Source organism: Vulpes lagopus, chromosome X, assembly GCF_018345385.1.
Source record: "Vulpes lagopus strain Blue_001 chromosome X, ASM1834538v1, whole genome shotgun sequence".
Lineage (NCBI taxonomy): Eukaryota > Metazoa > Chordata > Mammalia > Carnivora > Canidae > Vulpes > Vulpes lagopus.
This window is the reverse complement of record NC_054848.1, coordinates 34,802,667-34,828,711: the sequence shown is the minus strand read 5'-3', so window position 1 is coordinate 34,828,711 and position 26,045 is coordinate 34,802,667. Positions and strand designations below refer to the sequence as shown.

The 26,045-nt window shown below is 57.8% G+C and overlaps 1 protein-coding gene across 7 annotated transcripts in view; it reads left to right on the top strand.

Moving 5' to 3' along the window:
- Positions 1–26,045, top strand: part of BCOR (BCL6 corepressor) — an 83,440-nt gene that overhangs the window by 17,919 nt on the left and 39,476 nt on the right. For 4 of the 7 annotated variants that reach the window (XM_041741446.1, XM_041741444.1, XM_041741445.1 and 1 more), the window contains exon 1: positions 21,961–22,098. The exons of 1 other annotated variant lie outside the window; for it this stretch is intronic. The gene's annotated coding sequence lies outside the window, so the exon portion shown is untranslated. Of the gene's footprint in view, positions 1–21,294; positions 21,321–21,960; positions 22,099–22,163; positions 22,908–26,045 lie in introns of those variants that run through there. 2 more of the 7 variants (XM_041741440.1, XM_041741439.1) reach the window with 2 other exon arrangements.

Genomic DNA, 26,045 nt, shown 5'->3' with positions numbered 1-26,045 from the left:
GGGTAGCAACAGGCGAAGTGTGACGCTGGGCTTGGCCCCAAAGTTTGGGCCTTTGTAAACCAGCACGCCCGCTTCACTCTCTATTCTGAGGTGCCTGCTGGGAAAACATCTCTACCCAGGGTGGTGAGGGATCTAAGCCCTGGTGACAGGGAAGTTGAAATTGTTGAGACCAGCGGCTGGAGGCTGCTAAGAATATCCAGCCACAGATCTGACCACAGGCCAGCAAATGCCCCGCGGCTTCCGTGGCCCTCCAGGCACGGATGGCAGGAGCTTACTGGGCAGCCGGTGCTCCTAGAGTCTCCCCAGTTGGAAGTGTACAGGCGAGGAAGTCAAGAATCCAGTAAAAAACAAAAAACGAAAAACAAAAAAACAGGGCAGCCCCGGTGGCTCAGCGGTTTAGCACCGCCTTCGGTCCAGGACGTGATCCTGGAGTCCCAGGATCAAGTCCCACATCGGGCTCCCTGCATTGAGCCTGCTTCTCCCTCTGCCTGTGTCTCTGCCTGTCTCTCTCTCTCTCTGTGTCTCTCATGAATAAATAAATAAAATCTTAAAAACAAAACAAAAAACATGAGTAAGCCTGCCCTGCCCTCAAGGCATATATAATCTGTGGAGGGAGGACATTGACCTACCAGAGGGGACTCACTGGATGTTAGAGATGAAAGCAGGGACAGCCATACAGAGGGGACATGAGGTTCTAAGTGCAAAGGAGAGAGCCCGCCCTGGCTTCCCGCAACCAGATGGGTGGATCTGTGGCCTGGCAGCTGGTGGCCCACCAGAGAGTCCTGGAGACACTGGCTTTCCTCCCTCCTGGGCCCTTGGTTTCTGCATCTGCAAAGCCAGGGGTTTGGCTCAGGTCCACGAATGTGTTGCGGTCAAAGGTGACTCCCAGGTTCCTGGATCCCAGTCCATGCATCACGGCATATAATGAGCAGGTGGTCAGCAGGAGCAGCAAGAGGAAGCAGGGTTAGAGGACGAGTGGGAGAAGGAGGCTGGTGGTGGTGTGTGTGTGGGGGGGACTCGCGTGCGCAATGGTGGGGAGAGGCTGCCCTCGGATAGGGGGGAGTGACAAGTCCAATTTGGCTGGAGTGGAAGGAAGTTCCTGTAGAGGAGAGGAAGATAAGAGGAAAGACAGGGTGGGGGCCTGGCCATCGGCCAAAGCTGCCTGCTTTCCGCTCTTATTCTGGAGTCCTGGGCCACGGGCAGGGCTGCCGCGAAGCTGCGCCGTGCATCCTCAACCCGGGTGGGGGCCTGGCCACCGGCCAACGAGGCCTGCTTTCGGCCTGAAAGTTTGCTTCTGTTCACGTGATCTTCCCCTGTGCCTCCGGGCTGTGTCTAGAATAACCTCGCTGCCCTGTTCTCTCCCAACCTCACTCCAACCGAGAGTGTCCCCACCCTCCTGCAGCCAGGTCTCCCGCACAGAGCTCTAATACAATTAGAAGCCGTATTCTTTCTCCCCCCTTTTGTTTCTGGACGTTTTGCTTTATTGTATTTTTTTTTATTTTGTTAACATTTTATTGAAGTGCAGTGCACCAACATTAAAGTGGATGAATCCTAAGTGTACAGCTTGATGAATTTTTACAAGCTGAACACACCCATGTATCCAGCATCCAGATCAAGATGCAGAATATTCCCCCCCACCCCCCCAATTCCCCTTTGTGCTCCTCCCTCTACCGCAGCCCCAGCGCTGACTTCTGGCACACCTTAGATTGGCTTCCACCTTAGACTGGCTTTGCCCACTTGAAAACTTGATGTACATGGAATCCTAGTGTGCGTGTTCTTTTGTGTAGCATGTCTTTCATGGGGTGAGCCCATGTCGCCCGTGCTGGCTTTGTATAAAAGAATCTTCCCAGGCAGCTGCCCACTCGAGGCAGGTAATGAAGACTGAGCTTCTGGAGATCCCTCTGGCCTGTGGAATCCTTTGAGGAAATCTTGGAGAATCCCTTAGTAGAAGCAGTAGAGGGCCCACGGAGACGTGGGGGTGGGGGGGTAGGGGAGGGCTATTGTGGATGTTTTGCACAAATGACGGGCTAAGCATTGTGTTCGGTGCTGCAAGGGATAACAAAGTGGAAGACAGGAGGGAATGAAGGGAACACGAGGCTGGATCTAGAGAGATGGGCCAGGTTATATAGAAGGGGGTCTTAAATGGCAAGAGGAGAAAAGAAAGTAGCTCTCCTTTGCCCGCCTCCCGGGAGGAGGGAGAGACGGAAGCTCTGGAGGGGCGTGACTCCTGCCTCCCTAATGGACATCCTCCAGGCCACCTGGGCTCTTCTGGGAGTCTCTGTTAGCTAAAGATTGGAAGGAGGTGAGGTCCTTGCCTTGGGGGAAGAGACATTAGGAGTTTCATTGTCCCAGGGTCTGCGAAGCTTTTCCAGTGTGTGTGTGTGTGTGGGGGGGGAGCTTCATTCCTAGGGTGCTTGCTGCCAGATGGGCAGTGCTTGCTTCCACCTGCATGATGGCAGGGGTTAGAGGTTCAGAGAGAGGGAGGAGGCACCCCCCAGAGATTGAGATTGGCAGAGACACTTGAGAATCCCAGAATCTCAAATCCAGAGAGGATGAGTGACTCACCCAAGGTCACATACCCAGGGAGCCAGCTTTAGGAACCAGATCTCTTGTCCCCTCCATGGTTCTTTCCATTCCTGCATACCACCCCCTCACTTTATAAAGAGTCCAGTGTTGCCACCAAAAGAGTTGATTTCTCTCATTTTTGAAAGGCACTATGAATTCAGTTCTATATTGTGGACCGGGGCAAAGATGCTGTGAGCAGGCATGACATTATAATTCATGTCCCATTTCTTCTATTTATCTTTGCTGGGTTTTGTGTATCTTTGGAAGCATCCTTAAATCATTATTGGAACAAAGTAGGGTGAAAAATAATAATATATAATTACAAATGAGGAATAGACAGTGTGATCCTATTAATTGCCTTCCCCGCAACCCTTATTCTTGGTATTTTCAGAATAATTAAAAGATTAGGCTTCCATCAGTGGAGGTAGTGGGTTAGCGCTGAACCCCAAACAGTCACATCACCTACTCTAGAAATGGCCCAGTGCCACCTGCCGCCTGCGACGCTCTCTGAGTAACACCAAGGGCTGTGCTCCAGTCTCTGAGTATTTACTCTCTTCAGAGGAGAAACTCTGGCAACGGCTGTAAAATAAACCCCAAAGCAGGGAAGAAGCCGAGGAGAGGAAATACTCGGTGGTGCATTAATCATAGTCGTCAGCCCTAGAGCAGAGGACAGAGGCTGGATCGAGCAAAGACAGAACCTAAATTATCTTGGAGATTGATCTTCCCTCCTCTGCGCTCCCTGTGCCAGCGAGCAGGTCAGAGAGGTCCCCGTGCAGCCGCTGGCATTGAACCGGTGAGGGCACCCATGGACTGACCAGTGTGCTTTGTCAAAGAGCAGGGCAGGGATGACCACGCTCTGGAGCGGGGATCATAGCAGAGTTTACGCACGCCGCGAATGGGGTCTCATCTTGGACAGCTACTCAAGAGAAGACATACCTCAGAAGGACCTGAGGGACCATTATGTCCTCAGGGGACATCCTTGGTGTGCCAGGATGCCGTGAAGGCCATTTCCTTCAGATCTGCATAAAGCACCCAATTGTGGTGAGCCTGTGCAATTGGCAGAGTAATGAAGCTGACCACAGGGGGCCCGAGAAGTCTGAAAGACTGCGTGGATAAAAGTTTGGGCTCTAGGAATCAGGTGATGAGTGCCCAGGCAAGTAGACTAGTTAATTATCCTCTCAAGTCTTAGTTTCTTCATCTGTGAAATGGGAATAATAGCACCTTTATTATAGGGTGGTTTTCTCTATGAAATGAGATTACTAGTGCATATAAAGTGTTTAGAACTGTGCCTGGCGGACACTAAGCTCTTAATAAACCCTAGCTATTGTTTCTTTTTTTTTAATATTTTATTTATTTATTCATGAGAGACACAGAGATAGAGAGAGGCAGAGACACAGGCAGAGGGAGAAGCAGGCTCCGTGCAGGGAGCCTGACGCAGGACTCCATCCTGGGTCTCCAGGGTCAGGCCCTGGACCGAAGGTGTCGCTAAACCGCTGAGCCACCCGGGCCGCCCCCTAGCTATTGTTTCTTGTAAGAGCTGGAAAAAGCTAGTGACCCTCTTCTCCCTAAATCTCAAGAGCTGTCCAGCTTCAGAAGGGGTGTGTGTGGTGTTCTTCCTGGATCATCTTTTCCCCTGCTCTGGCTCCCCCGGTGCTAAGAGCAGAGTAGTGTTTATCAAAACTCAAGGCAGGATGGGACGCCTGGGTGGCTCAGCGGTTGGGCGCCTGCCTTCGGCTTAGGTCGTGATCCTGGGATCTGGGATCCAGTTCCACATCGGGCTCCCTGCGGGGACCCTGCTTCTCCCTCTGCCTGTGTCTCTGCCTCTCTCTCTCTCTCTGTGTGTGTGTGTGTGTGTGTGTCTTTCATGAACAAATAAATAAAATATTTTTTAAAAATTTAAAAAGAAAAAAAAAAAACTCAAAACAGGAGAAGGGATGAAAAAAACAACAATGTTGCCCAGAAGTATGAAAGGGCAAGGTGGTTTATAATCTTGCCAAACACTGAGCTGTAATTTAGCCAAACAGAGCTAGGGAACCTGCTTGTTCTGGGGAGCAAGGCCTTCCCTTGAACTTGGTCCCAGACTTTTTCAAAGCTTAGCTGGGAAGAAGGCAACTCTTCATTCAGATGATAAACTCTTAGGTTCCCATGGTGAACACAACAGATCATCTGAGACCTGCTGATCCCAGAAAGAAACAAACTCCTTTTGTGATAGTTGCTGCTGTTGGCCAGTTGCCAAGACGACCCCAGAAGGACACGATTAGAGAAGCTATGTAGGATCTGATCCCAGAAATAGTTTAGGGTTTGGGGGAATGGTGCCTGTGTGTGGGAGGCGAACCTTCTACTTGGCTGGAAAGAGCTTAGATTGGGAGTCAGGTAGAAATCCCCTGTAGTCAAACTTGGCCAGATAAGCTGGTATTTTTGGAGAGCAATTGTAAGAGCTCCCATTTCCCTGACTATAACGTGTGAATAGTAATACCTCACCCATAGGATTATTTGGGGGGCTTATGGGATGTACATACACAAACATATTGGAAATGCAGCCAATAAAGTAACTGCAAAGAGCAAAAGCCCTCAATAAACAGTTGCTATTTTTATCATGTAGGAATTATTCATTGTTAAAAAAGACCTGCTTTGCTACCAAGTGTGTCTCAGTGGCACAGTTACTGTTAGAAGTCAAAAGGCGTGGAAATGAGAGAAGAACTCCAATTGCCTAAGGTCAAGTGTGACCAGAACCCACTCGTAAGGTTTCTAAAGGGTCTTGAGAAGAAAGCTAGTCACAATCTTTTGCCACCAAGTCAAGACCAGATGATTGGCAATGGGCAAGGTGCTCTAAGGAGGTTCTGGTTTTGGCTCTGGGTTTCTGGCTTGCTTTTGACTGTCCCTCACTCATCTCCTGAGGATAATAGACTGTGGCTCTTAGCAAGGATACCAAGGATGTCCAAGGCCTTCCCCCCAATGGGCACACCCAGGAACCTTGGCTTCTCTGGCAGAGACCTGTGGGTCTGCCCCCTGTGCTCCCATGGGGCCTCCCTTGGACGTCCCCAAGACAATAATGGCTCCTCTGGATTCATCCTTCCCTTTTTCAAATTCTTCCACCTCAATCCTTGAGAGAACTACAGAGCCACTCCCAGCAGGCCCGGGGTCCCCCTCCCCCACTTTTCCTTTAGCACACACCCACAATTGTCTTGCTCTCTTAAACACTCGGTTTCTTCTCTTGCTGTGATATAGGATATTGACTCAATACCATCTTGCTGTGGAAGATGGGTCAGACGGGGGCTGACAGTGGCAGTACAGAGACCAGCTGGAATCATAATCTTTGGTTATTATCATTATTTTTTAAAGACGTTAGTTGTGGGCAGCCCTGGTGGCCCAGCGGTTTAGCACTGCCTTCGGCCCGGGGTGTGATCCTGGAGACCCGGGATTGAGTCCTGCGTCGAGCTCCCTGTGTGGAGCCTGCTTCTCCCTCTGCCTGTGTCTCTGCCTCTCTCTCTCTCTCTCTGTGTCTCTCATGAATAAATAAATAAAATCTTAAAAAAAAAAAAAAAGATGTTAGTTGTAAGTCATGTCTACGTGCAACTTGGGGCTTGAACTCACAACCCAGAGATCAAGAGTTGAATCTCTACTTAATGAGCCAGCCAGGTGCCCAATAATCATGGGCAAGTGAAGATCATGGCCTGGCTTAAGGTGGATGTGGGAGAATGGGAAGTAGGTTTATTGGACAGGACATTTGGAAGTAGAAACAGCCCTGCCACTAAAAGGTGAAGTGGGAGAAGAAGGAGGTGCGACAAGAATGACCACTCCTCTCCCCCTTCCCCCCCCCCCCCCCCAGGATTCTGCTTTCAGTACTTGAGTGGCTGAGAGATTTTCCTCAACAGGGGAGGGAATTGGGACAAAGGGCAGGTTCCAAGCAAAGAGCCCATTTCCCCTTTTAAGGGAGAGTTTGTCCTGTTTATCATTCTTTCCCCAGCACCTGCCACAGGCCCTGGCATTTAGTAAATACCCGCACATATTGGTAGATTAATTCGTGATTTTAAAAATTCAGTTCTGGAGCACCTGGGTGGCTCTGTAGTTGAGCATCTGCCTTTGGCTCTGGTCTTCATCCTGGGGTCTTAGGATCAGTCCTACATCAGGTTCCCCGCAGGGAGCCTGCTTTTCCCTCTGCCTATGTTTCTGCCTTCTTTGTGTCTCTCATGAATAAACAAATAAAATATTTTTTAAAAAAGAATTCAGTTCTACGCAGGCCTGGAGGCAGTGAAGAGAACGGCTGCGAACAGGAGATAGAACTGCATGGGTTTGAATCCCATCTCCAGCATTTTCTGAGTGACCTTGGAAATGCTTTGTAGCCTTTCTCAGTTTCCTCATCTGCAAAATGTGGATAAAGATTAATAGTCAATTTACATAAAGTGCTTACTAGAGGAGTACTGCCTGCACTATGCAAATGTTTGCTATTGTCATTATTAAACCGGACATAGATTGCCAAGTTGAGATGTCAGGTCTGCAGCTTGATATAGGGGGTGTGGAATGGTGGGGGTGGGGGGCTGGAATGTAAAAATCATCAGCAAATAGATGGTATTTAACGCCGTGGGCTAGGATGCCTGGGTGGCTCAGAGGTTAAGCGCCTGCTTTTGGCTCAGGGCGTGATCCTGGAGTCCAGGGAGTTCAGGGATCGAGTCCCACATCAGGTTTCCTGCATGGAGCCTGCTTCTCACTCTGCCTATGTCTCTGCCTCTCTCATGAATAAATAAATAAAATCTTAAAAAAAAAAATAAAGCCATGGGCCCGGATGAGATTGGGGGAGGAGGAGAGGGGAGGATCCAGGCCTAAAGCAAGTAGTAAAGCATAGAGAAGAGCCTATACAGAAGAACCTAGAAAGAAGCTCAGAGGCAGGATGGAAACCTGTGTCTGTGGCATCAGGAAAGCCAAGAGCAGTTTGAGGGGGTGTAGTCAGGGGTGTTGAGTGTTTCTGAGGCCAAAGGAAGGACTGGCAACAAGGAAGTGACCGGTGATTTTGAGGATCCTGGCAGAATGGCCAGGGAGGCTGGTGTAGTTTGACGAATGTGATACATGATGTATCTATATATAATGAAACTCCACCAACCTTGGCACAGATAAGGCCCATCTTCCCGTGCTGCTAGAAAATGATCTGTGAGATGTAGTGATAATAGGCAAAACAGAAAACAGTTTATGCTATACCCATTTCTATACCCATTTCTAAAAATAAAACGAAGGAGGAGGGCATGCACATGTACAAAGAAAATAGTGGTGATGGGGTGCTCCCCAGCAGTGTTGAAGATGTTTCCTGCACATAATAGAGACGGGTCTATATTCCCCCCTACTTTATTTTTATCCAAAGTGTAACATACCCAAATTGTAGCATACTATACACACCACTTCCTTCTGCACCTTGTTTTTCTCATTACAATAGACCTGAAGGTTTCATTCTGTATCAGTTCACAGAGCGGATCTTAATTTTTAAAATAGCCACGGAATATTTCATCCTATGCACGTACCATCAATGTCATTACTGGACAAGTCGGTTGTTTCTAATCTAATGGCGTTACAGACAAAGCTACAATTTTCCCCAAATCATAGAATAACTTCAAAACTAGCTGATCTTGAGTGCACTGGAGGTAAGGAAATAGAAATGCCACATGGCTGTAGACACCTCTTTCAAGAAGTACAGCTGTGCAAGGGAACAGATAAATAGGGAGCCAGGAAGGAGAGGTGGGGTCAAGGAAGGGCATTCTGAAGATGGGAGATGCTTCAAGGGAATGAATACAACAGGGTAATTCAATAAAGAGTGCATAGAGTTGGGGGAGGGGGCAGTCCGGAAGAGCCTCTGTTGTGATACTTTAGCAGGTGTAGGAGGATGACTTCAAATGGTATGACCCCTGATATGGGTGCTGTGGAAGCACCAGGATGGATGGATGGATGGATAGATGGATAGATGGACTCAGGCCAAAAGAAAGGTTCTAGTCCAGCAGGGAAGCTACTATGTTTCACAGATCAGTTGCAATATTGTTAGAAAGTGGTTGATTCTGTTTCCTAGGTACAAAGATCTCCCAACTTCCCACTGGCCTGCCTTGCTGGTGGAGTTGGCTCACATTTCCAGCGGTTCCCTGGGTTTCCTCTAAGACATTAGCTGGGGAGAGCAGAGGATATTTTGCCTGAAATTTGTAATTTTCCCATAGGGATTAAATGATGTGCATGCCCTGGAAGGCTTAAAAAAAAAATCAGAAAGAAATAAATAAAAATCCCAAGAAGAATTTATATTCCTGATGGCTTTTCTGATGGTCTTGTAAATTGTATATTTAATCAAAGGCACTCGAATGTCTTTTTTTTTTTTAACTATTGAAGAGCCATTTAAATGTCAACATAAGTGATTCCCTCCCAAATAGTGCTGTTTATACATTACTTCCCCTAATAGACCATAATGATTCATAAGGAGGCATTTCGCGCCTCCAAATTGTAGGCCTATTGAAATATAAATTAAGATGATAAATAATTTGACCTTACCTGAGAGTACTAAGTATTTACATGTGTCAAATACGAAATTACCCTGAATATCAGGGTCCCTAAAAGGCTTCCTCTCCTGGTTGAATTCAATAAATGACAAGGGTTTAGAAATTTCCTTTAGCGTGTGTAGGAAGGAGTGGGGCACACACACAAAAGAATGAGCCCGGGGACCCGGCCCTCTTCGCCCTCTAGACAGACTTCTCATTCCGCCCGAGTGGGGGGAGCAGGGGAGCGCGAACCCCCCCCCCCCGCCCGGGGAGTGGAAGGCGGGTGCCGGCCGCCCCCGCACGCTCCGCGCGGGCTGGCTCTCTCCCTCCTCCCGCAACGCCGCTGGAGTTTCTAAACATGGAGTTTGAGCAGGAACTTTGCCAGGCCGAGCTCGCCGCCCTCTCGGGTCTCCGCCGCGGGATTCGCCCAGCCGGCGGCGCCGCGCCGCCTCCCCACCCCCCAGGCCCTCGGGGACCCGCTGACCCGCCGGTCTCCAGCCCCGCGGAAGCGCTCCGCCGGCTTCAGACCCCGGGAAGGCGTGAGGCCTCCCGGGCTCAGCGCCCCCGCCCGCCCCTGTCCGGGCCCTGGAGGGTGGCAGCGGGGCGCCCTCGGTGGGGCCCGAGCCGAAGCTGCCCGCTGGGCCTGTTCGTCGGCCGCCGCCTGCGCTCGGGGCCCGGGTCTCGGCGAGTTCTCGGCTCCCCGGGCCGGGGCCGAGAAGCGGGGGTCACCGGCGCAGCAGAGGGGTGCAGGTCGTGGCGGGCCGAGTTGGCCGCTCGCGCTGGGTTTTTGTTTTGTTTTGAAGCCGGGCGTGGGGGAGGGGCAGCACCTTGTCAATGAGAAATTTCCTGTTCGCAAGACTCCGCTTGCAGAGTTTCTGTCCTGCCCTTGAACTGACAAGTGGATCTCGGCAGCGCCGGCCCCCCGAGAGTCCATGCAGCAGCGCCGAGCGCACGCGGGGGTGGGGGCGGGGGCACCCGCGCCGTGGCGCCGAGGCCCCCGGAGCCCGGCTGAGCGGGGCCGACGCCTGCCCTCCCGGTTCCCGGCGCACCCGTGAGTGCTGAGCCGAGCGGTGACTAATCTGCGGCTCCGGGCCTCTTGGCGCGCAGCCCGGGCTCGCCTCCCACCCCCTCTGCCCCCCCCCCCGCCCCCCGCCGCCGCCGCCGCCGCCGCCGCCGCCGTCCTCCCGGCCCCGCTGCGCGGAGCTCCGCCAGGAGGATCGCGCGGGCCAGCGCCGCCGCCGTCGCCGCCACCGCGTTCCCGAGAGTGTGGGAAGCGGGTCGAGGTAGGCGGCTCGGAGCCGTCTCTCCAGTCGGCCTCCTACCACCCAGGCCCGAGTGTGCGTGTGTTTCCTTCCCCGTAAGCACTTTGATCAGCGTTTCCTCAGCGCCGCTGAGGAGCCAGGGCGAATCGGAGCTCTTAACCCCCTGCGTGCCGCCCCACGGTGGGCTCCGTGGGGAGGGCGCCGCGGGGAGGCCGGTTGGCACGGGGGCGATGAGTTTGTTTTGGCAAACCCGAGTCTGGAGGAGCCCAACCGGATCTGAGGAGCTTGCCCAAGCGCGGCAGGCTCTCTTGGGGAGAGCAGGCCGCGAGGCCCCGGGCGCCTCGTTAATGTTCAAGCCCGCCCCGGGGCCGCACAGTAACCCGACCTGCCCGGCGAGGCAAGGTGCGGGCATGAGAGGCCCGGCAGGACGAAGCTTCTGGAGGGGATCGTGAGGCCCTGGGGTTACCCTTCTTCACGCACCCTGTACCTTGGCGCGTGGACCGCTCCCAGCCCGGGGTGGGGGCCCTGCGCTCCCCCGCGCGCTCGGCTCCGGCCGCTGCTCCCTCCCTCCGCTAGCCAGGCCTCGCCGGGGAGTTAATGATTGATTTACTGGCTCCGCGCGGCCGGCGCCCTCCCAGCTATTTGTCCAAGCTGAGTAGTTGCTGGCGAGCGGCGCAAAGGCCAGGAGAGCGGGGGTCGCCGGGATGGGAAGCGGCGCTGCCGATGGGAACGAGTGGCCACTTGGGTAGCCCCAACTGAACAGCTCTAGCCGTGTCCTGGGCGAGCCCGCTGGAGGCCCCGGGCCGGGCGAAGGGAGCATTGGGAAGCGCCACACGTAAACGGGTTGGCAGCTGGTGATTAGGCCGCCCGGTTTTATGAGTCATAATGGGCCGCCCGCCTGGCCCACAACCTGCTCGCTGTGGACTCGGCGCGCTGGGGTCCAGGCGGTGCACCGTTCTGGGCCGCGCAGAGGGGGGACGATGCTCTGGGGGGCCTCGGCCGCCGAAGGCGTTGCGCAGGATTTCCTCTCATTTCTCGCAGAAGGCAACACAAACACCCTAAATCAAACCGCTCCGACAACCGAGGGCTGCACACAGACACATCAATAAGGATTTCGCCTCCCGCGTTCGAACGCACTGAAACACTTGTCCTATTTTTATGCAAATGACACCACACAAATAGATCTCGCAGGCCCGGGAGTGGGGCGAGAGGAGGAGGGGCGCCGCCGCCCCTGCCTGGGGGCTGTGAAGGGGGAGGAAGTCCCAACCCGCACCCTGGGGCCCACGCTGGCTCGGGCGCAGTGGGGCTGGTACTGGCCAGGCGGCCCAACCCGCGCGGTGGCTCCCTGCCAGCGCCGCCAAGTCGGCCGCGTCCCCAGGCTGCCTGCAGAGGCGGATTAGGGAAGGAGTGAAGCGAGCCTGTGACTAATCGCGGGGCCTCGGACCGGAGCACCAAGGCCATGTGCGACTGACAGGATCGACACTAGCAGAGGACACGGCGACGCCTCGCTTAATTGCAGGCTTAAAAAATTGCCGCCTGAGCAGCTCCGGTGCGGAGAGCCAAGGAGTGCGCGCTGGGCTGGGGAGCACGCCAGGGGGGACCTGCGCTCTTGCCCAGGGGAGGGATGTCTGGCGTTTCCTGGATCCAGGGACCCGGCCCAACCGTCCACGACTCTGCAGGCAGTGTTCAAGCGGGCCATGTGGCGGAGTGGGCCAGTAGAGTAAGATCCAGCTCTAGGTTCCTGACCCTTACCTCCTGTGGAGCCCCCGCTTATCCCCCCTCCTTCTCGCCCTAGATCCTATAAAGGAGCCTGTACAGTTGGGGGTGAGAGATTCCAACAAACCCTTAATAGAAAAGCCACACACAAACCACTTTCTTCTCTTCCCTTCCCTTCCTTTTCCACCAGCTGATACAAAGCCCCGAATGACCAAAGGGAGGTAGAGAGGACAGTCAGGGCTGCAAGGATCGAGGTTACCGCATGCCCCAACACTCGGAGCTCACAGACATGCACCCTAGGCTCTTCACCCCTGGTCACAGCCCCTCTGGCCCAGATCTCCTTCCTGGAGCGCCGAGGCTTCTCGGGGGGAAAAGGGGGAAGCGTTGGCAGGCCGGCTGGCCTGTGTGTGTGAGGGGAGGGGGGAGGGGGGAAGGCGGGGTGGCGGGGAACCCAGCGAGAGAAGTTTCCACCACGCTCTGGTCGGCTGCTGCCAAAATCCCCGGGCCCCTCCCCGCCCGCACCGCCTTCCGTTGCCACCACAAGTTTGGTTTAACGAGAGCTCGGGACAAAAGCAAACGTTTTCTATAGACCTGGAAAACAAAGGGGAAAGAGACGCGCGGGGCCGCCGAGAAGCGGCTGCTAGCGTAATGGTGCCGGGCCGACAGCAGAGCATTAGAACTGCAAAAGCCGCGCGGGCGGGAGGAAGTGCGAGGCGGGAGGCGGGAGCGCGGGGAGGGCGGGCGGGGGAGGGGCGCTGCGCCATGTTTCCGTGTCACCCGCCGAGTCGCCGGCGCTGGGCTCGGCCGCCGGCTCCCGCCTGCCTCCGTAACAGCAGAAAGCGTGCGATTAGCAGCCAGACAGGCGGGGACTCCGGGCCCGCGGGGCCGCCGCACACGCCGCCCGCGGCCCGGGCCTGCGCCCCCCCGCCCGCCGGGTAATCATCCTCCTCGCTGCAGCGCTGTGTGCACTCTCATTAGAGCAGGGAGGCTTTTCTCTGCGCACTCGCTCGGCCCCCGCTGGCAAAACAACGCCTTCCCCGGCCGGGCCCTGGGCCAGGAGCCCGGGGAGGGCGGAACGGGGGAGGGGGGGTGAGGCAGGGCAAGCAGCGCGGGTCATCTGGGCCGCCCGATCTCCTCGGGGCAGGAGAAGATGCGGAGGGTCCATCCACCCTCCCCACGCGGAGTGGCAAAGTCTGAACCCCATACCAGTCCCTTCGGGGCGGGGGGGAAGTGGTGGAGGAGGTGCCAGTGCCGCCATGACCTACTCTCGTCCCCCGCCGGAGGCTAGAGTACGGGCCGAGGGGAGATGAGTGTGTCTGGTTTGGAGAGCGGGGGCGGACACCGGGAAGGCTCCCAAAACAGGTCTTGCCCCATCTGTTTCGCGAACGACCTCTTAAGGACAGAAGTCGGATCCCAGGGGTGGCGGCCCTTCGATCCCCCAGGAGCCCCGAGTCCCCAGGCTTCGAGCTTGGTCGCACCGAAGGGGTGGGAGATGGGGGCGGCCGAGACGCGGCTGCGCCTGGCCCAGAGCTTCGGAGCCCCGTGTTCTCCGCGATCTCTGCACACAACAGTAGGCAGCCTCTCCCGGCACCACGCGCCCAGCTGCAGGGCCCCGGGAGCAGGTGTTCCTGCCCGGCCGGAGTGGCGGCTCCGTGCTCCTCCCGTCCCAGCTGCGAGGCTGGGACTGGGGGCGGGGCGGGGTGGGGGGTGCCTCTTACGGCGGCCACCGAAGGAGGTCTCACTGGACCGCGAGAAGGGTCCTCCGGGCTTAATTGGGGATGTCCCGGGGCGAGGGAGGCCGCCTGGGGCCAGGAGGGATGGAGGGTGACGCGCGGCCAGCCCTCGTCTGGAACAACCCTGGGGGCCAGCAGAGGCCGCTCGGGGCGGCGCAAGGGCTTCCGGTCCCGGTGACTGCGGCGGCGGCGGCGGCGGGGCGGCTGGGAAGTTCCCGGGGCGGCCGCGAGGAGCACCCTCCCCTGGCTGCAGCCTCCGCGCAGCTTTCGGAGCAGCGCCCTAGCAGCCTCCTGGCATCTGGCAGCCCCGCTCCCTGTCGGGAGCGGGGACGGGGGCTGCGGAGTGGTCCCGGCCCATCCCCCAGCGCGGAGGGGGAGGCGGAGGCCGGGGACCCCGCGGGAGCTGCAGCGCGCCTCCCTGCCCCCTCTCCTCGCCGCCGCCGCCACCGCCGCCGCTGATATGGCGGGCACGTGAAGCGCAGCTCGGCGCCTCGGCGCCAGCTAGGGAGCGGCCTGCCCCGGCGGCTCAGCTTACCCGCGGGCCCAGGAACGCGGAACCGAGCCCGGTCGGGTCCCGCAGAGCCCGCGCCCCCGCCCCGGTCCCGGCTCGCTGCGGCCCCGCACCCCTCCCCGCCCGCGCCCGGCCTTGGGGCCGCGCCAGACGGCTCGCCCGAGGGGAACTCAGGCTGACTAATGGGACGCGTGTAGGCCTTACGTGAGGCCCGGCTGTCAGCGGATGCCCGCTCAGCTCGGCGCCTACGCCGCGGCCAGGCTTTTCGGGGAAGGGCGAGAGGAGGGGTTTCCCCGCTCGGCGGTTTCGGCTCCCCGGGGGACAATCCGGCCGCGGCTGGCCCCGGGCTTTAGGTCGCGCAGCCTGGCCCGGAGGAGGCAGACTCCGTGTGCACCCAGCGCCGAGGCGCGAACCCGGGAGGGGGGGTGAAGTGGCTGGAGCCTTGGAGCTCTAAGCCGGAGGTGGGCACGGAGGCTCAGCCGCTCGGCCTGGGGCGCCCGCCCTGATGTTAGCGATCTGGAGCCCATGCCCTGGATGGGGAGAGGGGCAGTTTACAGGCCACCCCCTCCCCCGGGCTTGGAGTTCAATAGCGAAACCTCCCTAAACAAATACGAAATCTTCCGAAAACCCCTTTTTAATATATTTGTGCGGGAGGGTGGGTGGGGAGGATTTTTATCAAACTCCCAGACAGTGCGGTGGGGCTGAGAGTTCTCGGGTTCTGGGGTGCATGATACCTTTTCCTTCCTTTACAGGGGCCTGCAAAAACCAGCAGAGTTTCTTATTATTTCGCATTAACAACCACGTAGTGTTGACATAGTTATATGACCCTCCCAAATATAACTAGCTGTTTAGTTTCAACACGCGAACGGGATGGAGAAACACAAACACTGGTCAGCAACTAAGAGAAGAAAACCCGGCTGCAATCTTGGGGTTGGATGCCGGATAAATCCAACTCACGCATCCTTGGTTTTATTCAACCTAATTACACTAGTAATCCTGCCCCCCCTCACGAGAAAGCCTGAAACCCTGTAGTCAAGGTGCGACTTTTCCTGGGGAGCCCCGCGGATCAAGAAGGGGTTGCTGGTGTAGAGGAGGTGGGTTTTAAATGTCACTTCCAAATGAAAATGCTTTCCTTCGGCCTTTTTCTTTCTTGCCTTTTTTTTTTTTTTTTTTGATGCAGTTTTCGAAAGGAGCATTTTTGCGAGATAAGAAGTGACCGATCAAAATCGCTGAGGGGAGGTTGTAAGCAGCCGCTTTGCCCCAGCTTAGCGTTATCTTATCTTTCACACTTGCATGGCGGAAAAAAAATTGGCTTATCTTTATCCCCACCCCCTTCTCGCCTTAATTGCTAAAAAACACTGGTGTGTTAAACGGGGAGGAAGGAGGTCTCTGGATTGTCAGTGGAAAAGGAAGATTCAAAATGTGGGCGCCTGGGAGGGGGGACAAGGGTGACAGGATTTATTCTTTCTCCCAGGCCGTTCTAGTACTACGAAGAGGGTCCAGTCTGGGACGGAAGGCTTCGATGGCCAGATTTAAAAAAAAAAAAAATTCTGGGGATGGCCTTGGGCTTGTGGCTTTCCCTAGGCCTTGCTTTCTTGGTGCTGCGTTTACCAATTTCTCCTTCCCTTCTTGTCTCAAAAGCCGGCGGTGGGTCTTGGGTTGAGGCCTCTCACTCTGCCTTCATTCCTCCTCCCCATATACATCCCCCTTTTGGGGAGGGGGATGCAAGACTGGGATGCACAGCCTGCTGGAAATCATTAAAATATATGCGAGTGTCTGCAAACACACACTTTTAAATCATGGCGTTTCCCCTCCACGCTGGTATATTTAAACTCCAGAGCGAGCTGGATCTCCTCCCTCTCTCTCAGTCGTTTGTCTGTGTCACCGACAGGCCGCTAATGGCCGGGCTTCCAGGCGCTGTGCATTATGCATTAGCCTCCTCCCTCCGCCGCACACAGAAGGTTCTGTCAGGCCTCGCAACACAAACCACCCTGCGCCCCCCTCCCCCCGCACTCCCAGCCAGGGGTTGCGCGGCTGCTAACGCACTGGGGTCGCAGAGACCGGGAGGGGCCCCCTCCGGGCGAGAGCAGAGCAGAGTGGGCCGGAGGGGGAATGGGAGAGGGTAAAAAAGTGCCGTGCGTTAGGCCAAGTGGAATCCCCAGCCTTGCGCTGGCCCCCAGCTTTGCTCCTGGCTGACCTTCCCGAGGCAACCACCCGCGCCACTAACCTCTGCGCCCGACTTTGCGGGGGCCCTCAGAGATTTTCAGAGACCAATGAGCGCCGCACTTCCATTTGCTGGGCCGTACTCCCTTTCTGCCCTGAGGGAGGGGCTGGTGGAGCCTTCTTGATCCCACCAGTCCCCAGGTGGTGCCCTCGAAGGCGTTTGGGCTCCCTGTGATGCGTTTCCGCTGATGTCCCCCGGGAGTGGAGGAAGGAAGCTGGATACAGAGTGGCTGGAGAGGAAAGCCAGCCTGCCGGGTCTCCAAGGGAGGAGTTGGTGGTTCTCTCCCACCCTGCTCCCCACTCCGTGGTTCCCACTCACTGCCCCCAGAGCGGTAAAATAGGAGCCAGAGGCCCCTTGCTAGGTAAGCAGCCAGGGCGGGACGGGTCGTCCAGGTTTATCTGCAGGAGCATCTGGTCCAGTGAGGCACCATCGAGTGGAGTTCGAGCCATGGTTTCCCTGAAGCCGCCGGTATTTATGCCGGCATTTATGCGCAATAAGCTGACACCCATCTACCCAGGGAAACCCTCAGTGTAAACTAAAGGGCAGCTCACTGGCGGATGCCTGGGTTTGAGCTCAGAGCCTGACACTAATAGAGCCCCGACCAGAAATTCCAAGAGACAGTTGGTGCTATCACGTTGGGCCTGCCTCTTGGACCCTCCTCCCGCAAAAGCCCAATAACCCCTCAAAGGCTAGGCAGAAAAAGCAGCTGTCTTCAACCTGGCCACCGACCCCTAAATCTAGCAGACTTCTGCCATGGAAAGCAGTTACTTTTAGATGTTTCCGGATGACTGAAATCCCTGGAAGGAGGATGCCCCGGGGTTGGAGGGGATAGGCTAATGAATCTTCTCAGGGCCACTGGATAAGCCCAGAATTCTTTTACAAAGTAACCAGGGAAGACTATTAGTATAGGTGTCCGTGTGTTGTTTAAAATAGTTACCATTAAGGGGCTAGCTCACACCATATGAAGTAAAAATGCATTATCTGTGATCACCCAGATCCCACCTATTACAATAATCAGTGGCATAAATGGGAGAACAGCCTCTGAAGAGCCTCACCAGGGGTCTACAGAGCTTTATGCTTTAGATCATACACATATGTTACAAATGAACTGCACCCACAATGCTGGAACCCCAGAGTTCACCCAGTTCCAGGTAAGGACCTCACCGGGGGATGCAGGGCCTTTCCTCCAGGCCTCAGGGGGATGCTTGAAGGGGCCCTGGCAGGTCTTGCACTATCGGCCTGGGCCAAAAAGGGTGGCCAGGCTCCAGGCCTGCTCTCTGAGGCACCAACCTGCTTACATCGTTGCAGAACCAGGATAGAATCTGCAAGCAGAGAAGTGCCTGAGAGCCTGAGGTCGAGCCATCTGTTCTGAGACCCTTCAGAGGGGAGAAGAGGTGGGTGGGAGAGGGGTGGCTCCACACCTCTCCTTTCTGAGCCCATTTCTTTCTTCACTGCTCGTGCTGCCTCCCCTCCCTTGCTCACTCACTGCCTCTCTCCGCCTCCTCCTCTGCTTTCATTGAAATCCTTCCCTTGCTGAGTGCTGGGTAGAGCGGCCTGACCCCCAGGTCAGCTCCTGGGGGACTCCTGGGAGGGCAGGGGGAGGAGGAAGCCCGGGAAGGCCCTGGCTTCCCTAATACTCTGCAGGCCCTGAGGTGTCCCCCAAGCTCCTGGAGCCCATTCCTGAATGGAGACACAGGATGGGACTGCCCTGTGTGAGCTTTCTTCTCCTCCTCCCTGGACTGATTCCAACTAACCGGGCCAATAGGTGTAAACTCCCAACCCTCCCCTGCCTTAGAGCACCTCCAGAAAATCTCACATTTTAATTCCCAGTGAGTCACGAACCACCCTCCCCACACACACACTCATGCCTCTTAGGACTCCCTTAATAAGATATTTTTAAAATCCCACAGAGTTGGAAAATGTATCCCTCAGAGATGGAAGCGAAACCCTTTAATCCCACCAGCCCGCACGGGGATACCAGGGAGGCCAGGCTCCTTAAAAAAAAAAGTCGGGGTGGGGGGGGTGAACGCTGCAAATTACGTCAAAGGCAAATTTACTGGCCTGTTTGTCTCCAGCATCAAATTTCTCCCACAGTCAGCCCTCCTCTCGGCCCCCTCGCATTTACAGCACCGCACCCCCCCCCCAATTCATTTTAACTCTGGGACTTTTAAAGTTAGACAAACAGGCCCCTTTGTCAGCAGCCCCAGGAGGCCGCAGGATTCTGAGAGGCAGCAGGCTCCGTGTCTCGCTTAGTTCCTGGATTTTCCAAAAGTTCTGGACGGTTACATGCAACTCTTAACTCCGGGAAAAGCCTATGCCTGGGGGGAGAGTTGGGGAGGCATGGGAAGGGGAGAGAAGGTGGCTGGGCACGGTGCCAGGGTCTCTGCGGCAGCCTAACCCAGCCGGAAGAGCCTGGCACAGCTCCACACTCACTCAGGCCAGCTCTCCTGCGTGGCCCACAGTGGCACGGCGGCCTCCTCGCCTGGAACCACGTTCAGAGAGTTTCTCCACAAATACCCAACTTCAGCCTTCCTGGTTATTTTAGACTTGTTTTGAATAAAAGGAGTCGCTTCAAAAAGAAATGTTGCTACAACACACAACCAGAGGCCCTTTCTCCAGCTGTGTCTGTAACTCGCATGCGTTCAGTCTAATAACTTTTAATGTCTGGCCCTAAAATGTCTTTATAAAAAATAGCTTTACAGCATAATAGTCCAGGTGTCTTTCTGCTTGTTACCGGAGATTAAAAAAATGTGTGGGTTAGCTTTCAGAGACATCCACCTCCAGAAAAACCGGGAAGAAAAAGGCGTGCATTCCATTATGCCGGCGCGGGTCCTGGAAGTGGTGGCAGCCCGGCAAGGCCAGGCACTGTTCTCGGGGGGCACTTGCCTGCCTGTCTTTTACATCAGTTGTTACAAGCAGCTCTGGAGCATGAAGATTTAATTCTGCCCGAAGTTTCGGGTTTCAAACGGTAGAGATGTTTCACTTCTGCTTTGAAAAGGGCTGTTTTTATAACTATGTACTGAGAACTAAAACAGAATAAATAACAACGCACCTAACACCGGTCCCGCAGTCAGTATTAAGTCTAATTTTTAAAAGGGCTCTGCTAGCTAGAGCTGATTTTGGCCTTGACCTTGACTTCGTAATCAACTTGAGATGCTTTTGATTATTTTTGGCATGGAGACACTCCAGGATATTTTAAAACTTTCCGTGTGGATTTACAAGCTACCTCCATTTCGGATTGATGTTCTCATCGAGCCTGCACCATCTTGTCCTTAGGCAGAAAGAGACTTCCCCCACCCCCAGCATAAAAAGACTCTAGCGAAGAGCCGAGTCGGATCACCTTTTGCCGCGAGGTTCGGGCCCGCGGTCTGGGTGCGGCTAGGCCGGAACACCCCTCCCCCACTCCCACCCCTTCCCGCCAGCTTCACGAACTGGGGCTTCACCGCTCGCCCCAGAGGCTCTGCGCTCCGGGGAGGCCGGAACCTCGCCTCCCCGCCTCCCCCTCCCGCCCGCCGGCCCCCGCCCTCCCCCCGCTGCCAGCGCCGCGCCGGGTGCGCTGGAGAAGCTCAATACGTGTCAATTGAATTGAACTGCTGCGGGCGCAGGCTGTACGCCGCCGCCGAGCACCGATCAGCACGACGTTACCGAGTGGAAATTTATGGGGCGAACGGTGTAAGCCAAAAGTTGCTCCCTGCCAAGGAAAATAAAACGCGGGAGATAATCTCTCGAGGCCGGGGTGAGGGGCCAGGACGGAGCCTCCAACCAGCTGAGGTGCAGACTATGAAATGCCTGTGACCGGGGAGAAATCCTGGCGGATCTCCGCTCCCCTGCCGCCCCCACCCCCGCTTCCTTGTGCCCCACTGACTGCCTTCCCCAACCCCCGCCCCACGTCTCTCCAAACAATTCCCACACAATTGAGACGTCCGGGGAACTCGGGTGCGGAGTTCGGGCAGAACGGCCACCGGGGCCCGGCGCGGTGTTTCCAGGTAGCTCTGGACGCCGAATCGGGCAAGGGCTCCTCCAGAAGGAGGGGGAGACTGTGGGCGAGGGTGGGCGCCGACGCGCACCCGCCAGGCTCTGCTGGGTCTCGGAGGGGACGCGCGAGCGGGAGAGCGCAGCGCTGGTGACGAGAGGAGGCAGCGGCGGCAGCCGCTGGGGTTTGACAGCTTTGGCTGCGCTGAGTGCGAGGCGCTTTATGGTAATTGCGGTCCTCCACTGGCCTTCTGGGTAGCGAGGGGAGTCTCGGCGCGCGGCTGGGAGAGCCGCCCCCGCCGCCCCCCGTCCCCTCTGCTCGGGATCAGCGGGCCGCCCTCGCCGCCGCCGCCCGAGCCGGTCTCTGGCTCGCCCAGGACGCGCGCCCGGGCCGGGTGTGCGCAGCCAACTCGGTCCGAGCGGGGGAGGGGAGGGCGAGGGGCGAGGGGGAGAGCCACCCAAGTGGTCCGGGGCTCCGGACCCAGAGAGGCGAGACGCGCCCGGCCGGGAATCGATGACGGCTGGGGAAACTCGGGCAGACCTTTCCCGGGGAATCACCCCTCCGCAACCCCACCGCCGAGGCGCCGCAGCGGAGGGTGAGCGGAGGCTGGGGGAGCTCAAACTTGCGAGAGCTGGAGGCGGCGGCGGCGGCGGGCGGGCGGCTGTCGCCCGAGCGCTGCGCCTGCGGGGGGAGGGGAGGCGGCTGCTGGGAGGGAGGGAGGGCGGGCGGGCGGGCGGAGGGAGGGGGAGGAGGAAGAGGAGGGAACCGGGGAGGGGGACGCGTTGGGATCGCGGCGTGCGGCGGCAGACGGAGCCCGGGCTCCCAGCGGCAAGGTGAGGCAGAGCTACGCTCCTCGCTGAACGCGGGCCGAGCTCAGCGGCTGCGGGGGAGACGCGCCGGAGCCCAGACCGCGACCGAGAGCGGGAGCGACGCGGGCGGCGGCGGCGGCGGAGGGGGAGCCCGCGAGCCGCCGGGCGGGGAGCCCAAGCCGCGCTGTCGCCGCGCAGGGACGACTTGGCCAACACACTCTCTCTCTCACACACACACACACACACACACACACACACACACTCACACACTCACATACACCCAGCCCGAGCGGGCGCTCGCGGCGATCCGTCAACATGGCGCTGGGGCTCCTGCCGGAGCGCGGGCGGCAGCAGCGGCGGCGCGGGAGCTGCTGAGCCCGGTCGAACCCGGCCCAGCCCCGGGAGCCCGGAGGATCGCGCGGGGCCGTCGCCACCTGCCCGGAGGCTTTGAGCCCGCCCCGCCCCGCCCCGCCCCCACCCGGCCCAGAGCCCACCCCTCGGCGGGGCCGACCCCGGGGGCAGCCGGCTGGCAGCAGACGGCGAGGGAGACGAGCGAGCGCGGCGCCGCGAGCGGGCTGCGGGCAGCCGGGGACGGCAAACTTTGCTGCTCGCCGCGCTTCCCCGGCCCGGCTCCTTCTCCGCTCGCTAACGTCGCCACCCCACTTTCCTCCGACCCCGCACACGTCTCCCCACCCAGCCATCCGCCCCTTGCTCCTCCTCGCCGCCTCGACTGTGCTCCGGGGTAAAACTTCAAAGCGCCGGATCGCAGGCTCCCTGCTCACTCCCCGGCCGGAGATTTCAGGTCAGTGCTCCGAACACCTTTCCCCGGGGAGGCCGCGCGAGCGGGCGGGCGCGCCGTGGGCTGCAGTCGGCCCCCTCCCTCGGGGCCCCCGCCCGCTGCTGGTTGCTCCTCCGACACTCTCGCGTACCCCGTGGAGCTCGAAGCTTTCGCCTCGCGCTTCCCTTTGGCTGCTTGGCTCGCTTTCGTTTTTATCTCCTAGCTGTAAGTTATTAAAAATGCAGCCAGCCTAAGCGGCCCCGCGTGGGCACCGAGGAGGGAGGGGCGCGGCGAGGGGACCTGCCGCTTCCCCGGGGGCTGGGAGGAGACCAGGGAGTTCGCGGAGTGGAAGTTTGCAGCCTGTGTGTGCCTGTGTGCGCGGGAGCGCGGTCGCCGCCGAGCGCCGCGAGTCGGGCGCGGGAGGGGGGGGCAGCTGGGCTGGAAGCTGGGAAGCTCGGCTCGGCGTTAGCTCGCGAGCAGGAAGGGGAGGGCGGCGGGTTCCCGTCTGCTTTCTTTTTCGACTCGGGAAAGAACTGTAAAAACCCCCAGCCGCCGCCGCCTCGTCTCGCCTCTCCAGGGGCCGGTCGTTCCTCCTAGTGGAACGACGGCGTGTGCGTGCGCGAGGGTGTGTGGCGGGCGCCCCGGGCCGAGCCGAGCTCGACCTGCCGCCGCCGCCGCGCAACTCGAGAGGGGAGTCCCGGGTTTTTTCTTGGCTTGCCCCAAAGCGCGAATCACGTGGATTAAAAAAAAAAAAGGAAAGAAAAGAAACTACTAGGAAATCGAGCCGAGCTTGCCGAGCGAGGGGGTTCCGACTCGGCCCGTCCGCCCGCCAGGTCAGACGCTTTGTTTTTTAAATGTTCTTCTGAAATTATAATCCGCGACTCCCTCCCACCCCCACACCCTCTCCGACGTTGCGGGGTAGGTTTTAAGTTGTGAGCCCCCGGGGGCGGGGGGGTAGATTGCGCGGGGGCGACGGCAGGAAGGGTGGGCTCGGGCGGGGAGTGGGGGGGCGAGACCTGGGTCCTCCACCCGGCAGTGGGGAGTCTGGTGGGGAAGCTGGTTGGGCGTGTGCGTGTTTGCGGCCGCAGGAAGTTGGTCCCACTCGGAGGGCGTGCGGCGCAGAGGCTGAGGGCGAAGAGGAACTTGCGCACCCGGGGCGCGATCCTCGCCGAGGCGGGGAGGGCGAGGCGCCGCCACCGCGCCGCGGGGCTCGCGCTCGGAGCAGGCGGGCCGCTGCGCCGCAGAGCCTCCGCCAACTCGGGGGCTCAGGGCGGCGGCGACGTGCGCCTGCTGTTTACCAAGCAAGCCCTGGGGCGCCGTGTGCGGAGCAGGGCGGCTCAAGGCACGCGTGGTCCCGGCGGGCTTCCCGCCGCTCGCACTTTCCAGTGGGCACTTCCCCGGGTCCCCGTGACGGCGGGGTCTGGCCGCGTGTAGGCCGAGGCCGGGCGAGGCGTAATTTGCCGTTAATGAATCTTTTCCAGAAAGTCGCGATCTCCAGCTAGAGGCTGTGAGTGCCTGCGCGCGAGGGCGCGCGCCGCCGGCGTCTGAAGGGTGGGGGTTGGGGGAATTGAAGAGCGAAGGAAGGGGGGGAGGGTTATGTGTATTTAAAAACAAACCTTAAAAAGAAACCAGCGCGCTTCAAATAGGTATTCACACAGACTCCCTGTGTCTAGACCAGACAGCTCAGGATTTTAGCTGTTTTTTTCCTTTTTTCTTTTCTTTTTTCTTATCTTTTTTTTTTTTCTTTTAAGAGAAGGCTAGGGGAGGGGAGTAGTGGTATTTGGGGGTAAGGGTAGCTTCTTGTCGAAAAATCCTTAAAAACGGCCTGGAAGTGAAAACAGGGAGGAAATGGCCCACCCCAGAAGGTAGTGGGTGGCGAACGCAGACAGAGTTGGGTATTTCTAGCCATCTGACACTTCCTGTGGCACTGGAAACGGACACCGCGGGTCGAAATCAATCCTTACGAGGTGTTGGATTCGGTTTTGCCAAAGGAATTGCTTGTGTGTAAGGCATTTTAATTGTCGGCTTCGGAGACTTCTGTACGTGGGCACTTGGAGAATACGTTCGCTTCTCGACCCTTCCCACTCCACCCCCGACCTGTTATCTGGTCTGGGCTTTGCAGTGTCGGTTCGCGTGTTTATTTGGGGCACGATTTCACCGCGTGGAGGAACGGGAGGGGAGGATGGCGGTGATTAATATGCCGTCCAGGTTTAGTACGAGGCTGGCCTTCAGCCTGCGGGTATCCGCGCCCCTCGCCGGGATTGCCTGGGGTAGTTAGGGGAGCGCGCGGGGTTCGGGCGCCAGGCGCTCGGCAGGCAGGTCGGGGCTGGGGCTCGCACGGCCCCAGCGCTGTCCTTTGAGGCGCTGTCACCAGTAGGTGACTGAGAGTTAATTAGGAAGTGTTCTCCGGATCAATGGGCCGCACAGCTCATTAGCGATTCTCCCCAGCCCTTTGCAGGGCCGGCCGGGCCTCTGCCTCCCACACAGGCCGGAGCCCCGCGGCCCGGGCTTCGGAGAGCGCGGCTGGGATGTGGGGAGGGACCGGCAGCAAGGGGTGGGGAGAGGCGAGTGTAACTTCGCCGGGCTACGCGTTGCGTGCAGCGCCGCGAGGCCCGCGCAGCCCGCTCTTTCTTCCTGCTCTCGGTCGCCTCGACTGTGTCTTTAACTCGCTCCTGCTCGCGTCGCTGCCTGGCTGCTCCTCCCCGCCTCCCTCGCCTATCTCTTGTTCTCTAAGCACGACGCCTGTGCTCCCCGCCCAGTTTGGGATTAGACAAGATAAAAATAGGACTGCCCAGCGCGCAGAGCTGTGACTGCCCCGGCAGCCGGGCTGGCGGGAGCGCCGGGGGCCGAGGCCAGGGCCGGCGAGAACCCGCGGTGCGCTCGGGGCGGCCCGCACCCGTCGGCTCCCACCCCCACCCCGCAGGCGCGGTCACGCTCCCCGGGTTCTGTCCGCCGGGAACCGTGCGAGCAGGGGGACCTGGGCAGGGTCTCCGTGCTCTCGCGGGTGTTGTTGGTGTGCCTGTGATAGATCGGTCTAGACAGGCATGCAGGCTCCCTCCCGGCTGAAGGACGGGAAAGGGGGGGGCGGGCCGCGGAGGCGGCGGCAGACTCCCGTGAGCAGCGAGTGAGCGAGCAAGCCTGCGGGCCCTGTGAGCGGGGTGGAGGGAAGGCTGTGAGGATTTCGCTTAACCCTTTAAAGGCAATGGGGGAGTGTGATGGGGGAGGGAGCAAAGATCCTAGTAGAAATTCCTGAAGGCAGAGTAGCCCCCCCCCCCCGGGAGGGGGAGGCGGGGCAGGAGTTTAGGCCTAAGGTTTTCCTTTCTCTTCTGTGCTTGCACGCTCACATCCTGGTGCATTGGACTCGATTCTTCGACAAACCAAATGCAGCTGCTAGGTGATCTACTTTGACCTAGGACTTTTCAACGGGGAGGGAGGCGTGAACACACAGTGTGCACCCTCACTTAAGGAACTGAGTTTGGGAGATTCAGATCTAGACCTCCCAGAGAGAATTCGTGTGGACGGTCTAGTAATGGGAAGGTCGGCTCAGAGCCGTAGTGGGGTGGGGCCTCTGACCAAGACTGCTGCAGATGGAAGACTTGAGGCCGAAATGTCAGGCCAGGGTATACAGGTATGTGTGGGAGACAGCAAAGAGGTCTTTGAGTTGTCTGTATAAATAGATGCACTTTAACCATGAACTTGTGGGGAGTTACAATCAGATATGTGCAAGGGGACAGCTGCTGAATAGGAGTTGGCTAGGGATGTGTGCAAGATTGATCATTCGCATTCACGTATGTGAGGTCGACAATGAGTCTCCAAATTTAACATAACTTCGCAGGTGGTGGTCTAGTTCTTTCTAGAGGTTGAAATTGGTGGGTGGGTTCCCCTATATATAAATAAATCATTAGTTAATACATCTCTGTCTCCTTCCTCATCCTTTTCCTTTTAGGGTTTGTGGTCCAGGGGATCCTCTG